Genomic DNA, 19,505 nt, shown 5'->3' on the forward strand with positions numbered 1-19,505 from the left:
GCCAATACCTCTGTCAGCCTGATGCAGCTGTTGAGATCCCTGAAAGACAAAGAGGAACAAAACCGACCCAAGAGGAATACTCTCGGATTGTGTGGTGTCAAGGGGAGAAAATGAATTTAGACTTACAAAATCCTAGAAAAGGCAAAATTAGTGAAGGGAATTTGCTGCCAAGAGCTCTGAGGGAAACTTAGGGGAACATCACCACACTAAGCCTCAACTGTGAAACCGGCTAGACTTAGAAAATCTAGAAAAGACAAAGCTATGGGCAGGGGAGGGACCGGGCACAGAGAGATGTGAGGACAGGGTTCAGAGGGCTACAGCGGTTGCACATTTTGACTTTGGTGGTGACTACACAACTGAACAAAAATTCCAAAATTCCTCAAACTGGAAGACTTAATGAGTGAATTTTATGTTTTGTAAATCGGTTATTAATGGAATAGGAAAAAATCTAAAATCACATTGTTTCCATTCTAGCCCTCTGCTCCAAGATGAAGTCATAATTAATCCTAAATTACTTGCAGTTATAGCAATAGCATGAGAACAGTAACGTGAGGCTGGCTGAATGACCCAGTCCCTTGGGACAACATGCACATGAATCAAGAGTGGCCCTCTATCCAGGTTGTCATCTTCTGCTGGTCGATCTCCAAAGACAACTTCCTGCAGGTTCAGAGTAAGCACTCGCTGTGAATTTGGGGTCCATCTGGACTGCAAATTGTGGGTGAGGCAGTTATTTGCCTGGAAGTTGCAGCACTGGCTAGCACCTGACAAACAGCAGGGAGTCCCACCGTTCCAACTGGCATCTTGGGAATGTGATGCACAGGAGGTCAGAGTGGGTGTAGTAGCTGCACTTGACAACGGGGGCTCTATTCCTGGGGAATAGCTAGGATTTGCCCTCAGCAGGGTGGCCGTGCATTTCCTGGACCAGCATAGGCTCCCCCAAAGCAGGAAGAGATAGTGTCTTGTGCTCCAGTGCTGCTTCCCAGCCAGGGCAGAGGCCACGTGTCAGACACAGGAGAAAGAATCCAGTGCAGAAGACACAGTGGGTTTCTCTCTGAGAGCCAGCACCACACTTCTGGAGTCAGCTTAGGGTTTCCCCATATGGTCAGGGGGAAAAGTGACATTGGTATGAGAAAGTTGAGAGAAAACTTTCCCAGGAATCATTGTCTCAAGAAATTTCACAGTAGGAAAACAGCAGAATCATGCTGAGAAATTGTTAGAATTCTGTTTGTAGAAATACAGAAAAGAGGAGGCAATAAGAATTGTGGGCGATATGGACCTTGGCTTTGGCTTAAAAATTCCTGTTCAAACAAGGTACAGGGGTCTCCGAGTACCCATGGGGGACGGTTCCAGCACAACCCTCCCTGCATAACAAAATCCGGATATCTAATTCCCTTATTTAAAATGGCACAGTATCTGCATCTAACCTGTGTCCACCCTCCTGTGTTCTTCAAGCCATTTTTAAATTCTTTAGAACACTCAACCATACAAATCACTGCCATATTGTAATGTTTGAGAAACAATGACAAGAAAAAACTCACTACACACTCAGGGCAGACAGAATGCTTTTGACTACTTTCAAACTGCGAACGGGCTGACCCAGGCGTGGAACTTGCCAAGAGGAGGTGAGGTCCTGAATTGTAAGATGAGGTGTTGATGGGACAAAGGCCATTCTAATCCAATACCAGGTAACAGGAAGACCAAGCAGAAAAGGGGAACAAAGGAACTGCAAGTTTGAAACATACAGTACAGATCCTAAAAACCGTCTAACAAAGACTTCTGGGCTGGATGCCACAGACTCTAAATTATCGATGAATGAAGTGCAAAGGGATCAGGAAAGGTTCTGTGTGCTGCAACCCTTCCCTCCGGGAGAGGAGAGCCATGGACCACAAACTATTGGTCACTTTGTTCTAGCAGGGCTCCAGGTCCAGGCTGAGATCTGAACAGGCGGCAAACGTGGGCTGCACCCGGTACCGGTGAGGTCCAGACCTCTCTCTCCGTCTCCACACTCCTCCCACTTACCGTCCTTCTCACGAGGCCTGCCAACTGCACGGATGTATTACACACACACACACACACATCTATGTGACACACACAGAAAGTGCATGCACACATTTTTATTGCAGTTATGGGCATTGAACCCAGGACCTTCCTTGTGCATGCTGGACACTAAGATGCATTTTAAATTCAATCACTAAAAATGTCTTCATGCTCAGTCATCCTTCCCCATGGAACTGTGGGAAATGACTGCTATCGCTCTTTGGGAGAAGAAGGATTAACCAAGAAGTTTAAAATCCCTTAGGATGGAAACCGTCTTTAAGGGAGACTCTGGACTAACAAGTACTTTATTCAGGCAATGTTATAAACCTATTTTCTGCTCTGATAGTGAGCCAAAGATATAGAAAATTCAGTTCCCAGGCTGTTACAAAAGAACTCTATTTTCCAAGTAATCAGATTTAAGTATAAGATTAAATGTGACACTATTTGGTCTAAGATTTCACCTCACTCCAATCAGAATGGCAATTATTAAGAATCCCGGCAACAATAAATGTTGGTGAGGATGTGGGGGAAAAGGCACACTCACATATTGCTGGTGGGAATGCAAAATGGTGCAACCATTACGGAAAGCAGTATGGAGAGTCCTCAGAAAACTTGGAATGGAACCACCATTTGACCCAGTTACCCAACCCCTCAGTTTATACCCGAAGAACTTAAAATCAACATACTATAGTAACACAGCCACATCAATGTTTATAGCGGCTCTATTCACAATAACTAAACAATGGAACCAACCTAGAGGTCCTTCAACAGATGAATGGATAAAGAAAATGTGATTATATATATCAGATGGATATTACTCAGCTTTAAAGAAAAATGAAATTCTGGCATTTGCTGGTAAATGGATGGAGTTAGAGAACATAATGCTAAGTGAAATAAGCCAAACCCTAAAAACCAAAGGCCAAATGTTTTCTCTGATATGTGGATGCTAATTCACTATAAGGGGGGTGGGCAGAGAAGAGTAGAATTACTTTAGATTAGGTAGAGGGGAATGAAGGGAGGGGAAGGGAAAGGTAATAGAGTGAAAGAAACATTATTACCTCATGTACATGTATGACTGACTGCATGACCCATGTGATCTTATAACATGTATAATAGAAAAAGGAGAGATTACATTCCACTTATGTATGATCTATCAAAATGCATAAACGCATTCTAATGTCATGTACAACTAATTAGAACAGATAAAAAAATTATTAAAATGTGACACTTTTCTCTGTTACATTTCTATTTTCTCTCCTTCCCACATAAAGAAACAAGGCTCAAATTTCATGGCCTTGCTTTTATTCTCCATGGAATCTGTAAACCTTTGTGTCCACAGGGTGACCAACTTGGGTGCTGAGCCAAGCACTTTAAGAAGTCAGAAGTTCTTTGATGCTTTAGTGGCCAGGCAAACCTGTGATCCGTCTCCTCGCAGGCTAAGTTTAACAGTGTAGACCCAACACAGAAGTGCTTCCGACAGTCCCTGGTAAGTTTTTTCTAGTGGCTCCGAATCTTACACTAAATGCTGTTTTTCACACATCAAAGCCGTTACTATCATCACTATTTTACAGACCAGGACACAGGCCCAGAGGCATCACTCCAGTTGCTGGGTTATGAGAATCGTAACCTGATCAGCACACTGATCCCCCTAGGGATTAACTGGGTGGTAACTGTAGACAGGTAGGGTATGGCTGGAGGAGATGGGAACCTGGGGGTGTGTTGAGCAGAGCTCTCTCTGCTTCCTGGTGCCATGTCTTGAGCTATTTTCCTCTACCACACTCTTCCGCTATGATGTTCTGCCTCACCTTGGGTCCCGAAGAATGGGGTCAGCTGTCTATGGATTAAGACCTCTGAAACTGTGAGCCCCCAAATAAACCTTTCCTCCTCTAATTGTTCTTGTCAGGCCTTTTGGTTATAGCAGTAAAAAAGCTAATTAAAACACAAATTGGTACTGAGAAGTTGGGTCATTGCTGTGACTAACTTGACCATGTGGCTTAGAAGTTTTTGGAGCTTATTTGAATTTGTGGGAGGAATTTTGAGACATTTAGAGATGGAAGCTGGAAAAGCTTTAGATTGTTGTAAGTGGAAATTAATGGGCAATTCTTAGGGAAGTTCAGACGACCAGAATTTCAACAGGTTAGTAAAATTTCAGAGCAAGAGAACTCTACTGGAAATTGGACGAGAGGCCATTCATGTTACATTCTGGCTAAGAAGTTGTCTACATGTTGCCTGCGTCCTGAGACTTTCTGAGGCTGAATTTAGGGCCGAAGAAATTTCTAGGCAGCATAGTATTCAGGGAGTGGTGACTTTTGGCCAAGTTTATTGTGTTAATCAGTAGAGGAAAGCAAAGCAGAAAGATTTGAAAAACTTGGGAGTTCTGCCGGAAAATGGGGTAAAATTGAGGCTAAGGAATGTGTGGTTGTTAAAGACATTACAGCCACTAAAAAAATACTAAAGACTTTGCCCAGAGACAATAGGAAAGATGGCTCCAGGGCATCTCACAAATTGGCATCTCTGGCTCAAGGGTATAAAAGTAAAAAGCCTTTTGAGAAGAGATCAATGGGACACCCTGCTGGCAAAGGGTGGCCACCATGCTCAGCCACCCAGGCATGGTGGCAGCCACCGTCTCAAGAGGCTGGCTACTGCTAGAGGTGGTGGTAGACCCTGGCATCAATCCTGGCATCGTGGTGGTGGTCAATGGTAGTGGTGCTGGTTCTGGGAACCAGCTGGAGTTAGGGGGTTGTGGAGGCTTCCATCAAGATGTCAAAGGAAGGCCTGGGAGGCCAGGCAAGGTGCTGCAGGGTTGGAGTCCCTGTGGGCAGCCCCTGAGAGGGTGATGTGTGCAGATGTGTGGAGGAAGCCAACACTGCAGTGGAGACCCCTGAGATTAATAAATGCCAGAGCTGTGAAGGCTTGCCAAGGAAAGCTGAAGGAACTGAGCAGAAACAAGCCAAGAGAGAGGCCATGTGGGCTGCAACCAGCAAAGCCACAGGGGCAGAGCTGCACAAGCACTTTGGAGAGATGCCAGGGACCCACCTCCTCCAGCCACACCCTATCTACTTCCAGCTACCACTCAGTTGATCCCCTTTAGGTTAAAATTCTGGTAACCCAACGTGCCATGTGCTCCAGATGCTGGACGTGGAGCTCCAGGACGTGTTTGCCCAGCTCAGGTTCAGTCTTGCTGTGGTCCCATCTCTTCTTTCTGTGCCCCCATCCCTCCCTTGTGGAATGGGAATGTTTACTCTGTCTTTATATATTGGACATATATAACTTGCTCTTGATCTTTATAGGGGCTCAGGCCGAGATTATGCCTTGAGTCTCAGAGGAGACTTTGGACTTCAACTTTCGGACAATGCTAAAACTATTAAGATTACTGGGACTCTTGGAAATGGGCTAAATATATTTTGCATTGTAAGATGGGAAAAAGCTTTTTGAGGCCAGCGGAATGCTATGATTTAAATATTGGTGTCCCCCAAAAGCTCATGTGTGAAACAATGCAAGAAAGTTCAGAGGTGAAATGATTGGGTAACAAGAATCTTAACCTAAAGGGGATTAACAGGTGGTACCTGGAAGTAGATAGGGTGTGGCAGAGGAGGGTCCCTGGGGACCGTCCTCTGTGGTTTTTATTTTGTCTTTATTGAGTGGAGTTCTTTGCTTCCTGCCCTGCTTTCCTTGCCACGCACTTCTGCTGCTCTGCCTCACCTTGAAACCTAAGGAATGGAGCGCACTGTGAACGGAGACCTCGGAAGCCATGAGCCCTAACGTGAACTTCTCCTCCTAAAATTGTTCATCAGGGCTTTTGGTCACAGGAGTGGAACAGTTGACTAAAACACCAGTCGTGTGCCAGCGGGGATTACATGCTAGGCAGGGGCAGAGCTGGGAGGCACATCTACTCTGTTACAAGGACAAGGGAGGAGAGAGGGGGAAGAACCCTGTCACGGAGGGAGGGCACCAGAAGCCGTTTTTGTTAAATATTTCTATGGTCAGAAATACACTTACTGAGTGTCAAAAGTAGGTTACATGATTTGAGTGTATTTCTGTGTGTGTACCATTACTGCTTAAAAAAGATGATAAAACTCATTAAGAACAATAAAAGAGATGGGAAAAAGTTACATTTCTTTTTCTCTAAATCATGGGATTATGGTTGATTTTCTTCCTTGGATTCCTCTGCACTTTAAAAGTTTTGCACAAGTAGCATGTATCTCAACTGCAGTTCATTCGCATGCAATACGGGCACCTAAATGAGGTCCTAGTGTCTAGTGAGTTAGAACAGACTAGATCAGTGAGCTAGGGAAGTTATATGTCCTAGGATGAAGATCTGCCACCGTTGATTGACAAGGCTCAGACACAATCAGGTAAAACCAACAAACAAGGGCTCAGTGCCTCTGAGGAAAAGTTTCCAAATCTCAGGAAAATAAAAATATCCTACAAATGCCCAGGAAGAAAAGCGGATCAGCAAAAGGCACATCACCAGAGCTACATGTTCACGTTGTGCTCCGTGAGGGCCACAGGGGTCCTGCAGGATGGGGAGCTCTGAGCACCTCCTACAGTCTTGAACTGTTCCCACCACTGGGACCCACTGGTGGGCGACGCCTGTGCTCCTCTGCTCCAGAGGGGAAGGCGCGGGAAGGCTCCAAGCACCCCACATAAGTTTGCTCTTTGAAAACTTAACGTGAGATTTTGGGGGGTTTGTAATCTGGGAGGCAAGTTCCATGCCTGCTGAAGTCACAGCGTGAACTCAGGAACCATCTCTTGAAGTATTTCCCCCACAAACTGGAATAATGCCCCAGATCTCCTGCAATGACAAACAAGGCTTTCATTTACCAAATGCTTTGACTCTTGAAATAAAAGGCAGCTTCAAGCCCTACTTGAAACATTGCAAGCTCGAGCTTGGGAAATATCAGATATCTCATGATTGGGCACTAATTCAGGCCAGGGCAGATTTAATCATTTTTATTTATTTATTTATTTGAGCACTACAGTTCAACGTAGCAGTGGGTTCACTTTGGCAGAGTCACACACGCATGGCTGCAATTTGATTTAGCCATTTCAGGCCCATTCCCCTGCTTCTCTCCCTCCTCCTTCCCGGGTTCTCTTTCCTCTCCTCTATAGGTTTTCCTTTCACTCATTCATTCATTTAAGATTTTTTTATTTGTTTTAATTAGCTATACATGATAGTAGAATGCACTTTGATACAGCATACATAATGGAGTACAATTTCTCATTCTTCTGGTGATAGATGATGTAGAATCCCACCAGTCATATAATTAATATGTAAACAGGGTAATAATGTCTGATTCATTCTACTATCCTTCCTATCCGCACACCTGCCATATAGATGTTTATAGCAGCTCAATTCACAACAGCTGTATGGAACCAACCTAGGCGCCCTTTAACAGATGAATTGATAAAAAAAGTGGTGTGTGTGTGTATATACATATAATTATTAATTAATTTGCCATTATATTAATTAATGAATATTAACATTGGATCTTTGTGTTTCTTTTTTGAGAAATGTCTTTTTAGTTCTTTTGCCCATTTGTTGGTTGGGTTATTTATTTACTTTTTTGATGTTAAACTTTTTGAGTTGTTTGTACATTTTGGATATTGATCCCTTGTCAGAGGAGTGGCTGCCAAAGTTTTCCTCCCATTGTACAGTCTCTCTTCATTTTCTTGTTTTCTTTGTTGTGCAGAAGCCTTGAATTTGATGGCATCCCACATATTGATTCTTGGTTTCATTTCCTGGGTTTCAGGGGTCTTGTTGAGGAAGTGGGTGCCTGCCTCTCTATGACGGAGGAAGTCGGTGTCTGCTGGTCTATGCTGGAGTGTTGGCCCTGTGCTTTCTTCTAGTAGTTGCGGTTTCTGATCTAATTCTCAAATCTTTGATCCATTTTGATCTGAGTTTTGTGCAGGGTGAGAGACAGGGGTCTAGTTTTATTTTTCTACATATGGATATCCAGCTTCCCCAGCACCATGTGTAAAAAGGCTATCTTTTCTCCAACATATATTTTTGTACCTTTGTCAAGCATCAGATGGCTGTGTGGGGGTTTTTCTCTGTGTCTTCTACTCTGCTGCACTGGTCTTCATATCTGTTTTCAGGCCTGTAAGATGCTGGCTTTGTAACTATAGCCGGTAGTACAATTTGAGATCAGGTGTGGTGAGGCCTCCAGCATCGCTCCTCTTGCTCAGAATTGCTTTGGCTATTCTAGGTCTATTATTCTTCCAAATGAATTTAGAGAGTGTATTTTGTATTTTCCTACTTTTGTTAAGAATGTCCTTGGTATTATGATGGGGATGCCTTGAATCTGTATATTGCTTTTGCTAGTACAGCCATTTTGGCAATTTAAATCTTGCCTATTCAAGCACATGGGAGGTCTTTTCATGGTCTAAGATCTTTAATTCCTTTCTTTGGTGTTCTATAATGTTAGTTGTAGAGATCTTTCACTTCCTTGGGTAGATTAATTTCCATGTATTTTATTTTATTTTATCTTATTTTTTGAGGTCATTTTGAAAGGGATGATTTTTCTGATTTCTTTCCCAGCAGAATCCTGTTGGAGTATAAGAAAACTACAGATTTATGAGTGTTGATCTCATATCCTTCTGCTTTGCTGAATTCATTTATCAACTTTAGAAGTCTTCTGGCGGAGTTTTGTATTGATTTTTTGTTGTTCTAGATACAGGACCATAGGATCATGTCATCAGCAAACAGATGGTTTGACTTCTTCATTTCCTATTTGTATCCATTTAATTTCTTTCTGTAGCCTGATTGCTTGGGATAGAGTTTCTAAAATGATATTGAATAGATGTGGTGAGAATGGACATCATTGTCTTGTTCTTGATTTTAGAGAAAATACTTTCAGTTTTTCCTACACTCAGTCTGTCAGGTATTGCCTCTATAACGTTGAGGAAAGTCTCTCTTATCCCTAGTTTCTCCAGTATTTGTAACATGAGTGGCTGCTGGACTATCAAAGGGCTGTTCTGCTTGGATTGAGATGACCACGTGACTCTAGACCTTAATTGTATTTAAATGGTGGATTACAGTTACTGATTTGCATATGTCAAACCAAGTTTGCAGCCCTGGGAGGAAACCCACTTGATCAGGTATATTTTCTTCCTGACGTGTTTCTGGATTGTTTTGCTAATATTTTATTAGGAATTTTTGCATGTGTGTTCATCAGGGTTATGTCTGTAGTTTTCTTCCCTTGATGTGTCTTTGTCTGGTTTTGGTACTGGGGTTATATTGTCTTCACATAATGTATTTGTGAGTGTTCTGTTCCCTTCAATTTACTTCCTCAAATTTTCAATTTGGAATAATTTGAGAAAGACTGGTGTTAGTCCTTTAAAGGTCTGGTAAAACTCAGCTGAGAACCTGTCTTGTCCTGGGTTTTTCTTTGTTGGAGTGCGCTTCACTGCTGTTTCAGTTTCATCACTTGATATTGGTCTGTTTAGGTTTTCTGTATCTTCCTGGTTCAATCTGGGAAGGTCATATGTGTCTATAATAAATTTGTCAATATCTTCTAGATTTTCCAGTTTATTGGAGTATAAATTTTCAAAAGAACTTCTAAAGGTCTTCTGGATTTCAGAGGTATCTGTGGTGATATTTCCTTTTTCCTTTTACTCTCTAATTTTGTTTATTTGGATCTTGTCCCTCTTTCTTTTGGTTAGTTCGGCTAAGGGTTTATCAATCTTATTTATGTTTTCAAAGAACCAATTCTTAGTTGCACTGATCCCATGTATATTTTTCATTCTCATTTTCATTAATTTTAGCTATGATCTTAATTATTTTCTATCTTCTACTGATTTTGGAATTAGTTTGTTCTTCCTTTTGTATGTCCTTGAGGTGGAGCATAAACTTACTTTACTTACTTGGTATTATTTTTTTAAATGTAGACATTTGCCGTGTCCTGCATGGTCATTCACTCAGTGAAGTGACTGAGAAAAGACAAACAAATAGTAGAGAAAAAGCTGGGGCCCGGTGGTTCAGCCAACCTCTGATGGAGGAAGACTAAGTATGAGCAAACTCAGCAGTTTTCTCATTTAGGTTTTAGCATCAAAGGGATTTATTGTGAGGTTATTTTAAAACAAACAGAACTGAGGTCAAAGGTATGAACAGGTCAATTACAGTAATCAGTTTGAACCCATAATTCTCTACCTCTCCAACCCCCCACAGCTGGTGTTTGAACCTTAGGTCATGAACTGATAAATTCTGTGACAGGCACAGAATTGCCCTTTGAACAGAGTGTCTGAAAGTATGAAAGCAGTTCTAAAAGGAAAACTTATAGCACTGAGTGCCTGTTGGGAGTGGTGAATGAATTACGGGTCTTGAACTGCCCAGAGTCAGAGGTGATACCTGTCTTGGGAATTTCTGGGTGCAAGGTTCAGAGAGAAGATTTCCCAGTTCCCTCTACATAATCTAAAGTTCCTCCATTCTTCTTTCTCCCCCCAACTCCACCCCCATTATATGTCATTATCCACTTAACAGGGAAAACATTTGGCCTTTGGTTTTTTGGGATTGGCTTATTTCACTTAGCATGATATTCTCCAATTCCATTCATTTATCTGCAAATGCCATAATATTCTTCTTCTTTATGGCTGAGTAATATTCCATTGTGTGTGTGTGTGTGTGTGTGTGTGTGTGTGTGTGTGTATCTCACAGTTTCTTTATCCATTCACCTATTGAAGGATACCTAGGTTGGTTCCACAATCTAACTATTGTGAATTGAGCAGCTATGAACATTGATGTGGCTGTGTCTCTGTAGTATGCTGACTTTAAGTCCTTTGGGTATAGGCCAAGGAGTGGGATAGCTGGGTCAAATGGTGGGTCCATTCCAAGTTTTCTAAGGAATCTCCATACTACTTTCCAGAGTGGCTCCACCAATTTACAACCCCACCAGCAATGTATGAGTGTACCTTTTTCCCCACATTCTTGCCAACACCTATTGTTGCTTATATTCTTGATAATAGCCATTCTAATGGAGTGAGATGAAATATTAGGGTAGTTTTGATCTGCATTTCTCTTATTACTAGAGATGTTGAATATATTTTCAAATATCTGTTGATTGCTTGTAGATCTGTGAAGTGTCTGCTCAGTTCCTTAGCCCATTTATTTTTTGTATTTTTGGTGTTTTTTGAGTTCCTTATAAATTCTGGAGATGAGTGCTCTATCTGAAGTGTGTGTGGCAAAGATTTTCTCCCACTTTGTAGGCTCTCTCTTCACATTGTTGATTATTTCCTTTGCTGAGAAGGAGTTTGTTAGTTTGACTCTATCCCAATTATTGATTCCTGCTTTTATTTATTGTACTTTGGAAGTCATATTAAGGAAGTCTGGTCCTAAGCTGACTGTTGAAGATTTGGACCTTCTTTTTCTTCTATTAGGTACAGGGTCTCTGGTCTAATTCCGAGGTCCTTGATCCATTTTGAGCTGAGTTTTGTGCAGGGTGAGAGACAGGGATTTAGTTTCATTTTGCTGCATATGGATTTCCAGTTTCCCCAGCACCAATTGTTGAAGAGGCTATCTTTTCTCCATTATACATTTTTGGTGCCTTTGTCTAGTATGAGATAACAGTATTCACGTGGGTTTGTCTCTTTGTTCTCTATTCTGTACCATTGGTCTACCTGTCTGTTTTGGTCCCAATACCATGCTGTTTTTGTTACTATTGCTTTGTAGTATAGTTGAAGGTCTAGTATTGTGATACCACCTGCTTTACTCTTCCTGCTAAGGATTACTTTAGCTATTCTGGACCTTTTATTCTTCCAAATAAATTTCATGATTGCTTGCTCTATTTCTGTGAGAACATCATTGGGCTTTTCATTGGAATTGCATTAAATTTGTATATCACTTTTGGTAGTATGGCCATTTTGACAATATTAATTCTGCCTATTCAAGAACACGGGAGATCTTTCCATCTTCTAAGGTTTTCTTTAATTTCTTTCTTTAGTATTCTGTTTTTCTCATTATAGAGGTCTTTCACCTCGTTAGTATTTTACTTGGGAATCAATCTAGCCAATAGCTTTATTGTTTTTTTTTTTTTTTTTTTTTTTTTTTTTTGGATGACCTATCTATTGGTGATAAGGGTATGCTGACATCACCCTGAATTATCATATTGGAGTTTATATGGGATTAAATGTCAAGAAGCATTTTCTAAACGTAATGAGATACACTGATATTAGGGGCATATATATTTATTGTTGTTAAATCTTCATGTTGGATTGTTCCCTTTACTGGCCTGGTCTCTTTGGATTAATTTTTGCTTGAAATCTGTTTTGTCAGAGATGAGAATAGCAGCTATTCCTGCTTGTTTTCTGACTCCATTTGAATTGAATATTTTTTTCCTTCCTTTTACTTTTTGTCTGTGGGTATGTGCCTATGAGATGAATCTCCTGTAAATAGCGTACAGTTGGATCTTAATACATTCTGCTAATCTATGCCTTTTAATCAAGCAGTTGAGACCATTTCATTCAGTATTACCATGATCATGTGTTTGTTGTTTCCTGCCTTTTTGTTGTTTTGGTTGTTTACTATATTTAAGTCTGTCTTTATTTTCATTGGTTAATTGCTCTTCTAGTGATCTTCATCTATTTGGTACCTTTGGTGTTTGATTCCTCTGTTTGCTGTATATCTTTGAGTATACTTTGTAAGTATGGCTTAGTGGTCACAAATTCTTTTAGTTTATCCTTGTCATGGAAAGTTTTTATTTTTCCATTAAATTTGAAAGACACCTTTTCTGGACGTAGCAATCTTCACTAGCAATTGTTTTATTTTAGAGTTTGGAATATGTCATTCTAGGCCCTCCTTGATTTTAGAATTTGAGATAAGAATTCAGTGGTAAGTCTTATTGGTTTGCCTCTAAATGTGACCTGATGATTTTCTCTTGCAGATTTAATATTCTTTCCTTATTTTCTATAGTAGGCATTTTGGTTATGATGTCTTTGAAAGGTTCTATTATGATCTTGTCTATCTGCAGGTCCTATATGCGGGCCCTAGCCCATTTCTAATTTAGGAAAGTTTTTTGTCACTATCTCATTGAAAATGTTCTTAATGCCTTTAAGCCTATATCTACATTTTTTTTTTTTTTTTTTTTTTTAAATCTCAATGACTCTCAGGTTTGTTTTCCTGGTGCTGTCCCAGAGGTGTTGAATATTCTGATCATGGTCTTTTATTTTTTTCCTTTATTACATACTGTATATTCAAGATCATATACCCCATCTTCAAGACCTGAAGTTCTGCTCAAGGCCTGAAGTTCTATTTTCTACACAATCTAATCTATTGGTGATGCTTCCAAGTAAAATTTAAATTTGATTCATTGTGTCTTTTATTTCCAGGAATTCTGCTTGGTTTCTTTTCATTGTCTCAATTTCTTTATTGAAATGGACTTATCTTCTGTATTTGCTCTCTTAATTCATTCTTCAGCTCTTCTTCTAGTTTATTGAACATTTTAATAATCAGCTTTTTATAGTTTTCCTGGAATTTCATCCACTTTCATATCTGTGGGATCCTTTATTGGGGGATCGTGAATTTTGGGGGGAGATTTGTTTGCCTGTTTCCTCAAGTTTTCAGAGGTCTTGGACTTGCACATCATGTGAGATGGACTCCCCATACTCTTTTTTCACATGTGTCCTTTTATGTGTGGTTAGCTGCTTTCTTTTGGAACTTCTCGGTTTCTAATGTACAAAGAGATGTCTAGGAGTGGGATCTGAGGTTCCCCTCTGGTTGTTCCTACATGAGCCCTTGTTGTTGGTTTGGGTTTTTTTTTTCTTTTTCTAGTTCTATGTGTTGAAGTATTTTTGAGGTTCAGGTGAAGCTAGGTTTTGTATTAGATTCCCTGTTATTTGGCTGAGCTGTGAATACTGCTCAGCAGCAGAATCTCCACTCTGTGAACCTGAAATGTCCCAATCACTTTTATCCCCTCTTAGATGGAGCAGGAGCCAGGATAGCACTCATGTCAGCAACAGATGCACAGCCTTAGGATAAACGTCCAGTGTCTATTTATAATACTAATTGCCACCTATGTAGGAATGTTAGGGCCAGCATTTAACATCAGCACCAACAATAAAAACCATGAACCAGATCAGGTGTTAAATAGGTGTCTACTACATTGTTCACAGTACTAATAATCATGGCAACCAGTGACCCTGGTTCCTGCCCAACTATTTGCCTGTGGGCTGAGCAGTTTTTGTTGCTTTCCACTCAAGGACTTCCCCCACCAACTGTGAGTCCATTAAGATCAACTCCCTCTGTATTCCACAGGTTCCCCCAGACCAATTTTTCTTCCTGCTACTGTCGTCTCTCTCTTCCTACACTCCCCTCCACTAAGCTAAGCTGGCACGTCTCTAATGGATCATTTCTTGTACTATGTTCAATGTTTCCAAGTTTCTGTGTCTCTACGGATGCTTTCACTGCCCAGTATTAAATTTCAGTGGGTTCCCTGTCACCCATTTCGTTGAGGAGCCTGCTCTTTAAGGCTGGTGCAGAGACTGCTGGGAAGTGCTTCCTCCCTCTCATCCGTCATATTCTGACCCGTCCTTTTTTCTTTGGCTGTGCTGGGAATAGAACCCATGGCCTCATGCATGGCCGGCAAATGCTCTGCCACTAAACCACCACCACAGCCTAGATTTAACTAATTCTAATGTTTAAAGCTGACGGAAGTTAATTTTGACAATGCTATTACTTTTTTCTAAACAAGGAGAGCAGAGGGATGTGCTAGACATACGGGGAGCTGATAAAACACAGCGTGGGGAGGGCTCTGCCTGCCCACTGTCCACCTGCGGGATGGCCTCCCAGGCAGGGCTGACTCAGCAGACCTCCATCCCACACACGCCTGCCCACAAGCAGATGCTTTATCTTGGGCAGATGCCACCCCCATTACTGATGCTTGGGGTCAAGGTAATCTATTCACTCACCTACATTAAAACATGGGAGGTCAGCTGAGAGGCCGTGAGGAAGCACCTGTCTCAGGTAGCTGGCAGCCCGTCAGACACTGCTCCTCGCTCAGAAAGACCAAGGACAGAAGGGGAGGAAGCTGTGTCTGCCCTCAGTGCCAGACACCCTAGGGGCGGAAGAAAGACACCTCAGCACAGATAGAATGCAGGGGACAGCTCACGACTGAGGGCCTTGCACATCACAGATTAGCGATATTCCCCAAAACATCCCTTGCTTCCTTGGGGGACTAGTCGGGACCTCTACAGGTCACCCCTCATCACAGCTGTCCCTCTCCTCTTCCAGGCAGGCTGCCCTTTATTTCCTGGCATCCCCGTCAAAAGATCCTGCGGAGGGTTCACGACCTGCCTTCCACTCCTCCGGAGCCTTTTGTCTGCACTCCCAGCGCAGCGCCAGCCCGCAAACCAGCCCCGGCCCACGGCTGAGCGCACACACGAACAAGCAGTGCCCCTATCCTAGAAGCCAACGCACTGCCCTTTGCTTGTCCTCCCTGGGATGATGGTCCTGCCTCCCTTGATCTAAGCGCTCACACTTGCTTTGGGAGGAGCTGCCATTCTGCAGCCACCATCAGGCACCCTGGACCGTGGCCAGCCCCAGGACCTGGCTTCAGACTCAGCCCCCCTGCCGCCCACCCAGGCTTGGCTTTCTCCGGCTTCTGTGCTGGGTCCTGTGTCACCTGTGGCACTCTGTACAGCTGAAGGGCTCCCTAAATCTGCGGGGCCAGCTAAGATGGCTGATCGTCAGGGTTGAAGGCTGTTTCCACCCAGGTCTCTTCCGAGGTCTCACTGACTCAGGTCAAATAACTATTTAATAAATTAGTTGCTTGGGTAGGATGGAAAATGTCCTTTTCTTTCTGGAAAACATCAATGTCCCTGAACCACGTGGGCTCTGTGCACAGCAACCCGAACAGCACTGTGAAGACTGGCCCTGCAAATCCTTAGAACGGCTTTTTAAAAAACTAGTCCAGGAACCAGGGGCTTAAATACCAGCGGTCCCTCATTCTGCAGCCCTGGATCTGTCTCGCCCGCGCCCAAGGGTCCATTCACCTTCGACCACTCCAGGGGCGCTCTGGGTCTTTGCCGGGCAGCGTCCGCTCTCCTCCTGAGTGAGGCCTCCCGTCCCACAGCCTCCAGCCCGCGAGGCTCTGCGAGGGGCTCCCGGGTCGCCAGCACCACGCCTTCGGAGACCTCCACTGCGCTCCAGCTGGCAGAGCGCGCAGCAGCCTCGCCGAGTGCGTGCGGGTAGTGGCACACCGCCCAGCCGGACCGCGCTGAGCCAAGCGCTGAGCCCGGAGGCCCTTCCCACGCAGCCAGTCCCGGGTCGCGGCTCGGTGGAATGCGCAGGCCGCGCAGCGCCATGGCTGAGCCTGTCCTGCAGGTGGGAAAGCCTGGTGCGCACGGCTTAGTCACTTATCCCAGATCACAAGTGACGGGTCGAGAAGGTCGTCAGAATCAAAACGGAGTCACTTCTGTCGAGCTGCAGGGAAATTACAGCTTGGAACATGAGCAGTGAAAATGAGAATGGCTTCCAAACGGTCCCTGGCACCCATCTTTGCCGGGGGTTTTTTGGTAGATGCTTAAGATCTTGGGAAGTACAGTGCAGCGGCCGGGTTCCGTGTATCAGGTGCAACTCCACCAAGAGAATTTTCCTAATACCCGAGGTTTCATAAGCAGTCTAGGCGTATTAGAATATAAATGAGATAAATGTTTATAAGTGACCTTTCATGTAACTTGAAATGCTGAAGTTGTTATGTAAAATGAAGATACTCATGAAGCATCTAAACCTGTCTCTGCAGAGAAGCCTTTCTCCCTGATCCCGATCACTATGAACAAGTGCCCTGTGAGGGAGCAGGTGTTTCTAGACATAAATCATCAGTCAGCAACAAACGAGTCCAGACTGACTGCTTTCCTTCTGGGTCTTCACTGGAAACGAAGGCTAGTAAGAATGAAAAATGCTAGTCATATGCAAAGAATGTAAGAAAATTAAGATGGATCCAGATGACAAAACGAAGACATAAAATAAGTTCTTTTATGGAGGAAAGAGTAATGTTGTCTAAATGGGAGTTTGTTTTTTTTTTTTAATCCTTTTCAAAATGTAAATTTAAAGAAGGAAATAAAAATGAGACAGGAACTTATAAATTAGAGACATGAAAACAGGGATAGGCATCAGAATGCATTTTTGATAAAAAAAAAAAGTTAGAGAAATGGATTGTGTGTGTGTGTGTGTGTGTGTGAGAGAGAGAGAGAGAGAGAGAGGGAACAAGGGATACAGAGAGATAGAGAGAGAGAGAGAGAGAGAAAGGGAAGAGGGGGTGGGGGAGGGAATTGTGTGGGAAATGAAATTTCTGTCCAAGCAGAATGCTGTACACAGGTTCCTGTCAGGTTACAGGGCCCACTTCATGCTCTGAACACCTTGTGAATCTTGCTGCACAGCCCCAGGGGACTTATTTTGAAACTGCAGGTTTCTTCTCCTTTAAGCCCTCCTCAGTCACAGGGAAGCAGGGGTACCCCTTCTTCTATCCTAACATGAGTCTGCTCATTGTCCATGATATTGAATACGCTCTAGACTAAGCGAGTGGAACACAGCTCCTCTGGATCTGTGTTACCCATCGGTGAGATCTGCTGAGAACAGCCCTTGTGCACTTGAGCACTAACACACTGATATGAAACCAGAATCTAGTTCTCTGTTTAAAGCAACAGGTTTTCTGGAAATGCCCATCAGCTCTCAGTGAAGATGTGCAGGAGGTTCTTTTCTCCTTTGCTTCCTTTCCAGTGCTGGGATTCAACCCAGGCCTTTCCAGGCAAGTTCTCGATCACTGAGCTACTGCCACCTGCACTAGGTTTTAACTTTTAATTTTGAAATTGGTTTCTTTGAAATTCCAACCATCTCCTGCAGGGCAGCTTTCCCCAGTCTTGTGGTCTCTGTTTGATTTTGCACCTCTCAGCTTTGAGTCAGCTCCTGTAGGATGCTAATTTCCTCCCCAGCCCTGGCCAAGGTGGCCTTGGTGCTAATCATGTGTTTTCCTGATGTGCTGTCCTGAAACCAGACAACTTTATGTGCCTCCACTGGTGCCAAGAGGTGGCTCCCTGCACGCGGTGCTGGTTTTCTCCTTTGTCACTCTGACATGCACTCTTAACCTGGGACACAGGCTCCTCCAGCCTCTAGTTAGCTCCTAGCACCTACTCGCCGGGCTTGACTTCCAGGTCACTCTACCGCTTACCATGAGAAGCAAGCACACCACGGGAGGATCTGTTTCTTACTTTCGGTAACCAACATGAGAAACAAAGATATTGTATCAAGATAACTTCCCGTGCTTCATGGTGTCTTTATTAGGTTTTTGATTACTTAGGAAAACTGACTCTCTTTTTTTTAACATCTATTTGCTCTTAAATTCTTTTAATAGTCACTCTGGTTAAATAAGTGACTTATTTGATATTGCTATTACCCCTATTTTTGATTGAATGTTTCCAAAATATTGCCATCTGGAGCATTCCACCCAGAATCAAAGTTCTACAGTTCAAAAGATGTAGCGTTAACTCAGATTTTCCATTTGGGCTGTGGATCTTGAGGGTCCCCTGATGGTCCATGTGCTAAAGACGTGGCCCCTGGCTGATGATGCTGGGACCTTTAGATGGGGGGGCCTAGTGGAAGGAAGGAAGGTCACTGGCAGCATGCTCTTAAAGGCGGAGTGTGACCCTGGCTCTTTGCTCTCTCTCTTTCTCTGCTTCCTCCTCCACGTGCTTCTGCCGTGGTATTCTGACTTACCACAGACTCAAAGCTTTGTGTCCGGCCAACTGGCCAAGAACTGAATTCTCTGAAACTATGAATCAAAATAAACCTGTCCTCCTTGTGAAATGCTTACGTCAGGTATTTTGTTCCAGTGATAGAAAACTGACTAACACAGGCCACTGTACACCCTCACAGGGACACATACCTTGTTTTGTAATAAATCAACTGCATTTATCTGGAATGTTGGATTGTATGGGAAGCATTGTTAAATAATAAGGTGATGCTAAATCTGTTTGAAGTTATATTTGTGGGGACAGATTACTGATGTAAGATTTCTAAGTGTCTGAGATTCCTGGTGATGCTGCCAGTCACGGTTGTAGCTTAGCCTCCTGTGTGTGAGGAAAATCACTGCACTTCCTCATCCTCCGAGCAGAACGCCTCTCTTCAGAATGCTAAGCAGGCTATTCTATGTCTCGTCCGGAGCCAGCAGGTCACGCGCCCTGCCTTGCCTCAAGGTCACGCCCCCTGCCTCCCCTCATGTTGAGCTAAGATGACGCCTGCCAGATGCTGGTGGGGCGTGCCTCTACCTGTTTACACACCTGTCAGACTACACCAGGTGCATCAGACTAGATTGCGTGGTGCTTCATGATTGGCCAACTACACTTCCTTATTCAAGTTCTGGCGCGAGACTAGTCTTGCCTTCGCGCGCTTTCCTCTGATTGGTTTTTGTACTTTATATTAACTGTGTTTATTCCCCTAATAAACGAGACTTGATCAGGCTTTTGTCTTGTCTCCATTTCCT

General features: G+C 43.2%; 1 protein-coding gene across 2 annotated transcripts in view; it reads right to left on the reverse strand.

The window, feature by feature from the left end:
* The window catches only part of SRD5A1 (steroid 5 alpha-reductase 1), a 39,864-nt gene that overhangs the window by 15,945 nt on the left and 4,414 nt on the right, over positions 1–19,505 (reverse strand). The window lies entirely within an intron of this gene.

This window comes from Sciurus vulgaris (genome assembly GCF_902686455.1).
Source record: "Sciurus vulgaris genome assembly, chromosome: 6".
In the NCBI taxonomy this organism is placed as follows: Eukaryota; Metazoa; Chordata; class Mammalia; order Rodentia; family Sciuridae; genus Sciurus; species Sciurus vulgaris.